Raw genomic sequence first — 7,620 nt, forward strand, 5'->3', positions numbered from 1 at the left:
AAATCACATTTTTCTGGGGCACACTTTAGAACAAATTGCCCTAACAAAGGTCATGACAGAGTCTCAAGATATAATAAATAGCTGGTTCTGTTACATAATCTAACCACTGCATTTAAGGAAATTTAATGTCACTTATTTTTAAAATAATAGGCATAATACAATGATCTAGAATTATCTGAGATAATTTTTAAAAATCATTTTATCCCATGTTGCAGAGCAATTGGAAAAGAATATACTTTATAAGTGAAAAATTTAGAGGATGGTTAATAGTAATTCAAAGGAGCTAGGACAAGCCAAAGATAACTACCAGGTAATTAAGTAAGGATATAGTTATTAATGCCTTTAAATGTAAAAATTAGATATTAGAAACAAGCTAAATATTCAACAGTAGTGAAATATTTAAATAAATTTTGAAATGTCCAATTAATGTAATATTATACAGCCATTGATATGTAGGTCTTTAAAGAAGGTAGATTTATATAGTGAAAAACTCACAACATAATGTTAGGTGAAATAAGAGATACAACTATATATATGGGATAACTTCCGTTATGCAAAATAATCTACATATCTGCTTGAAAAAGAGGGAATTAACATTTTAGGAGAGTTTATTTCTAGATTATGGACTGTGGGGTGATTTCTATTTAATGAGCACATATGACTCTTAAAAATATTTTTATGTCAATTAACAATGAAGCAGTAATAAAAGAGTCATATTTATCAGGATAAAGAGACTCAGAAAAAGATTAAGATGCACTTTCAATGCAAAAACTACAAACATTTTTCCAGGAGACCAAGGCTATGAAAAAAAATCGAAGAATGGAACCTTTAAGTCCTAGGCATCTCTCTAGATGAAATAAAGATTTTCCTATAACTGGAATGGAACACTAAGGTTTAATTAAAAAGTAATTTGAAATGATTGAATACTAGTGAATGAAGTTTAAAGTGTCATAAAATTTTATATTTAGTTAAGACTTCAGAGGTCAGTGAATCCACCTCTGGAGAGGTTTCCGAATCCTTTTTTCAGGACATTTGTTAAATGGTCATCCAGTTTCTCTGTTTCATATACCAGGTCTGAATACCTCCAATTGACATGTAGCTCATCATGTTTAGAGATGGTCTACTATATCTCTTCACAATTCTAGATGTTAGAAAGTTCTCTCCTATGTGGAATTGGAATTGAATTGGTCATCCCTGTAACTCCCATGTGTCCATTCTTGAAGAGTACCAAGAACAGGTGAGAAGGAATTTTTAATCAGTAAAAATATTGCTATATTTTCATAGATAAGGAAGGAGAGAAAGAAAATTGGAAGGGTGTATACTCGTGAGGTCAATTTCTTCTTTACAACAGTGTTTCTAATACTTCATGCCCCTTTTCAATCCTCTCTTATTCACCCCAGAATGATTATCTTCAGTTTCATAAGCCAGTTCTTTCTATGACATGGTTTCCAATCCATACCCGTCCAGGGAGTACTCCTTTAGAAGCCGTGAAGTTCTGTTGACCAGTTGGTTAATCTGGGAAGTGTGTTTCCCATCACCCCCTTCCCAGTATAGTTATGAGGTAGAGCAGTTAAAGGAGGAACTTGCATAAGATTCAGAGAGCAAGGGGCAGGTAGTGGTCATTAATTCTGAAGGTCTTAGCAGGGAAATGCAGTGAGGGACAGATGTAGAAGTACTTAGAGGGTTTCAGTTTGTGCTCATTCTCCTCTACCGCATGTCTAAGCCTTTTCCCTGACTGCTGACCTTGCTGTCCAAGAGCAGTCCCCAGCCCACCCCTTTACTAGGGTGACATTTTATGTTTTTACACTCCTCAAACTTGTACTTTTTTTTTTTCACTTCTATCCAGGAGAAAAAAAAATGCTACTTTTTAGAAAACAAAATATATACTCCAGGTAATTATTCAAATTTCCTCCTCCAGATAGAACATGGTGTATATTAATACTCATCCTCACCTTCCAGATCATCTCTCCTTCTTCACTGATTGTTTTTTTTTCTTCAACAAATATGCTTAACTCTTCCCTCACCCTAAAGCACCTTCTTCTGTCCCTCATTCATTGATCTTAAGCTAGTATACCTGTCTTTGTCCTTCCTTCACTGAAGGTTTCATTAGGGTTTCATAACTGCTATAATCTCATCCTTCCACTGAACCTATTCTTTCCAAGTTCATCTGTGATCCACAAATCTTAAATTCAGTTATTTATTTCATGTCTTTATCCTGTTTATCGTATCTGTAGCACTTAATGCTGTTGATCATAGTCTCTTCCTTGAATCTCTCAAATCTTCAATGCTGATCCTAATTCCTCTGATCAATTCTAGATCTTCTTGATTGACTTAGCTTCCTTCACAATCATTTACACACGTTAGCTCAAGAGTCCTTCCCACATTCTTCTTCTCATGTTCATTCCTCTACTTGAGTGATAAATTCAGCCAGAAGTTCAATTTTCACTTACTGTAGCTGCCATGAAAATGAACTCCAATCTCCTGCTACAGGGAACTGAGTTGACTAACAACCCCACTGCTGCCCTTATGGGTCAACTACCACATCTACACTATGGCCATGCTTTCCCTGGGCTGCTCCCCACTAATGATGGAGTAGGTGGGATTCTAGTGCAGGGCCATCCCTGTAGCACACAGGACTCCTCTAATAAGTGACTTTGGCTTGAGGACTGCTTTTGGCCTGGAGAAAACTTTCTTAGGACTGCTGTAGTCTGATTCTTCCCTCCCAAATCTTCTTCCTTCCCCCTCTCCTTAATCACAGATGTCAGACCTGCTTTGTGGTCTGAAGGATCTCCCTGCCTTTTTCCTCTTTCTCCTTCATGAGTATTTCCCCCAATAATTCTCTTGCATACTTGATCCTATCTTGGCAGCTACCTCTCAGAGGATTAGATTTAACACATCTACACACCAAGAGCCAATCTCTAAGTCCTCTCAAATTCAATATATCTCATATTAGATTCCTTATCTTGCCATTACACCCATAACCCTTTCTAGCAAGACCTGCCTTGTGTAGTAACACCATCATCCACCCACCTTCTCTCTCCTGCTCATCATCCCCATCTTCCATGGCCTTAGCTCAGGCATTCATTAAACTATTTCAGACTTGTACTATGTCAGTTATGGACAACTGGCTTTTAGTCTTGCTCCTCTCCCATTCTGTCTTCAGAAAAGGTTCTCCACAAACCGGTCCTCCATATCTTTGCCTGTTTTAGCACTGTAACTCCTCTCATTTACCCATCACTATAAACTTCCTTGAACTCACCAAATATCCCATACTTGCTCATGGCTATGAGTCTTTGTAGTTGCCAGTTTACCATCTCCTACTGTCTCTGTTGCTTCAATGTCTATACATTTTTCAAGGTGCAACTCAAGTGTTATTTACTCAGTGAGTCCCCATCCTCAAGCCCACTACCACCACAAAGATAGCAAAGCTTCCTTCTTTATTATCTTAGTTTACTCTACAGACTCCATTTACAGCATTCCTTGTATTTTGCTACAATTATATGTGTAATCTGTCTCTGCCACTATATTCTGAGACTTTGAAGGAATGGACCACATATTATTAGTTTATATGTGTCCAATTCTTTGACTGGTGCCTCCATCATAGTAGATAATAAGTACTATGGAATTAACTGAAGCAGCAAAGAAATTAAAGTTATAATGCTTGGACTTTTCTTGAGAAATGTACACTAACTCCTAATGATTATCACAGCGTTTCTTAAATCTTGAAAATAATCTGCTTAGCAGCTTTTGCGCCCTCCATTAAATCAGGAAGATGTCAAAGTTTGAGACCACTACTCAAAATTTGAAACAAAACTCAGGGCTAAAAGTATCATTTTCTTAATTAAGGAAGAGCAATGCTAGATACCCTCTGATTTGACAAAATAAACCACTGATATTATGGAGGATTGAGGGGAAAATTTTGTTTCGAGACATGTTTGCTACAAAGGTAAGACTATGGTGATGTCAGTCTTAGAAACATATTTTATATTGGACATAAAAGTGCATTTTGTGTTGGTTACAGAGGCAGGATGGGTTGATGGCAGCCTTAAAAGTGTGTTCAAAGGAATGAGTCTGCCACCAATTGGCTGACTTTCAAGGCATGAGGTTATCACTGACTGGTTGACTTTTATAAGTACATTCACTGAAGCTGCTGTCATTGATTGATTAAGAAAATTTAAAATCAGTTTTGGTGATTTCTTAGAACCATGGATATGGAACAGTCAGTGATTGATTAGACAGAAATAAAACCATTTCAGGTGGACGTTTTTGTGATTGGTTATAGAACAACCAGGTTTTTACTAAAAGTATGAGGGCTTTTTGTTACCTTCAAGTATTATCTCTTACACTCTGATTTCTTACCTACATCTATGAACTTTAGATTCTCTAATATACCCTAGTCTCACCCAATCATAGATACATGCATGCCTTGTTCCTATAATCAATTGATGAGATACAAGAAATGGAAAATAATATAGAAATATCATAATAAATGCCACTAAATAAAAAAAATAATGCAAGGAATACTAAATTGGGGACTATCCATAAGGCTGCTTTTTAATTTCAGAATTATGTAATGTCATATGATCCTTAAGAGATATAACACAGGAACTCATTTTTGTTAAGCCAGCCTTTTTGAAAGTTATTCTAAATGAAGCACCGAGAGCAGAAAAGATAAGTGAACTGACATATATTTAACCTGTGTTAATCAGTTTTCACATGCTATCAATTAATTTCCAAAATCAAGTAAAGTAGGTGTTTTTATGTTTTTTATTAAAAAATGAGAGCTTCAAGGGGTTAAATAAATTTTTCATTTTTATGAAGCTTGTAACTGACAAATTTAGAATTCCAATTCAAATATATTTTTTTTAAAGATTTTATTTGAGAGAGCGAGAGAGCATGAACAGGGGAAGGGGCAGAGGGAGAGGGACAAGCAGACTCCGTACTCAGTGGGGAGCCTGACACAAGGCTTGATCCCAGGACCTGAGCCAAAGTCAGACTCTTAACCAACTGAACCACCCAGGTGCCCCTCAAATGTCTATTTATTTGTTTTTTATTTTTTTTAAAGATTTTATTTATTTATTTGACAGAGAGAGACATAGAGAGGGAACACAAGCAGGGGGACAGGTAGAGGGAGAAGCAGGCTTCCCATGGAGCAGGATTGGGCTCCATCCCAGAACCCTGCAATCATGACCTGAGCCGAAGGCAGATGCTTAACGACTGAGCCACCCAGGTACCCCTCAAATTTCTACTTAAATAGTCAAAAGAATTTCTCCCTTCTACCACCTTTTCTGCCCCAAGAGAAAATGGAGAACCTCCACTTTGAAGAAATCAATCTGGAGAGGGAATGCAATGGAAATTGAAGGAAAGAGAAAGGAAAATCTCAAAGTTTTCCTGACTTGGAAAACTAGTTATGCCAAGTTTAGCATAACTAGTTTAAAGTTTAGATTTCTAAACCCCTTCCTCATTGGCTGTTTTTTTGTTGGTTTTTTGTTTTTGTTTTTGTTTTTGTTTATGGTGGCTCACAAGACAAAAACTTAAATATTTCTATATTTTAGAAAGCTACCCAATCTTCCCATTTCTGCTGTTCTCACACAAACATTTGCTGCACAGAAAGCCATACTACAAGAAAGTGTGATATAATTAGGTTCTAGTGAGTAATATAAATAGTTACTCCGATACATTCACATTTTTAAAAAGGAGGGGGCTATATGACTCTATAATCCCATCTCTCTACATCATGCATTTTTTTTAAAAATGACTGAAATAAACATACAGAGCTCTATAAAATATATCAAAATAGGAAAAACAAATACAGCTAGCTTACATTTATTGAGGTTTTCTTCAAGTTGTATGTGCTACAAAGCCTTAACTTAAAATAAGGATAGGGACATAGAAATAGAAGAATGGACTTCATAATTTATTTGTTAAAGGCATGCCATAAAATGCTGTTCACTAACTATGGACAGATCACAAATTTGACTCTAGTTATTTTAAATTCTGTTTAAGAACAAAGATGTGATGTTACTCTCAGTAATACAATTATAGTTCAGATTGATTTTTTCTCTTACCATTTTTAATTTGTTGTAATTAAAGTATAACATACAGTGTTAAAGTAGTTTCAAGTATACAATATAATGATTCAACAATTCTATATATTTCTCAGTGCTCATCAATACAAGTGTATTCTCAATCCCCCTTATCTATTTCACCCATCCCTCCATGCACCTCCCCTTTGGCAACCCGTAGTTTGTTCTCCGTATTTAAGATTCTGTTTTTTTTGTCTTTTCCTTTTTTTTGTTTGTTTCTCAAATTCCACATATGAGTGAAATCATATGGTATTTGTCTTTCTCTGACTAACTTAATTCACTTAGCATTATACCCTCTGCATACATCCATGTTCTTGCAAAGGGAAAGATTTCATTCTTTTTTATGGCTGAATAATAATCAATTTTATACATGTATATATACCACAACTTATTTATCTATTCATCTATGGACAGACCTTTGGGCTGCTTCCATACCTTGGCTATGTAAATAATGCTGCAATAAACATAACGGTGCATATATCCCTTTGAATTTGTGTTTTCATATTCTTTGGGTAAATACCCAGTAGAGGATATTACTGGTTCATATCAATTCTATTTTTAATTTTTTGATTAATTAAAAATTTTTAATTGTAACTTATATTACAATTTTAATTGCCAAAGAGAGTAATAAAACATAATGATGGCATACTTAAGTATATACAAGTTGAAAATCCAAATCAGACTCCCAGAAGAAACACTTTTTCTTGCTTCTAAGCTAATCAACTAATTTCTTTTGTGAATATTCAAAAATAAAACATTGAGTAGTGGCTTTAAAAGTGACCTAATAAAAGACACGATATCTACTTTCATTAAATTGTTTTGTACAGCATCTGCTCAATATCCAGGTACCTTTAGTATTTCATCCTACTTCTACTGATAATGAGTGATGAACAATGAATAGCATATTCAATATATTAAATGAATATTCTGGTTTTTTAAACTATTTATTTTTGCCTAGGTAACATGTAGCACAGAACACATAGAGTAAAAAAAAATCTTTCATAACCCTTTTTCCAGCACCCTAGTTCTTAATGAAAGGGAATTAATATTTAATTGATTCATAGTATTGGGAAATTTTTCAAGTAGCAATTATCGCATCTCAGATAAACCTCATTGGCTACGATACTGCCACTGCACATATTTTGATTCAAGAAAAGTTCCCTGAAATAAAGGAAGACTTGGATTGGTATATTGAATGTAATATTCATCTTTTATCTCAAAAAATAAATGCAAAAGAGTAAACTGTGAGACATCTCCTAGTAAAAATCATTGAACTTTAGAAATAAAAGATCCCTCTGGGTTTCCAGGCAAAATCAAAGTCACTTACAAAGGAAAAAAAATAGGATTGGCATCAGACTTCTTGTCAGCAACAATCAAAGCAAGAAGGAGTACAGCAAACTTCTCTATAAACTTAAAGAAAGAAGGGGTAAATAAAGGATTTTATATCCAGCCTAGCTGTTCTTCAAATATTAAGGCTACCACCTATGAGTCTTTCCTGGGGAATCTACTAAAGGATGACCTTCATTTAAGTAAG

At 35.0% G+C, this 7,620-nt stretch overlaps 1 pseudogene; it reads right to left on the reverse strand.

The window, feature by feature from the left end:
* Positions 1–7,113: 7,113 nt before the first annotated feature.
* Positions 7,114–7,229, reverse strand: LOC112834193 (U4 spliceosomal RNA; annotated as a pseudogene).
* Positions 7,230–7,620: the final 391 nt, after the last annotated feature.

Source organism: Callorhinus ursinus, unplaced genomic scaffold, assembly GCF_003265705.2.
Source record: "Callorhinus ursinus isolate GAN/ISIS: 27379988/994484 unplaced genomic scaffold, GSC_fseal_2.0 scaffold1, whole genome shotgun sequence".
Lineage (NCBI taxonomy): Eukaryota > Metazoa > Chordata > Mammalia > Carnivora > Otariidae > Callorhinus > Callorhinus ursinus.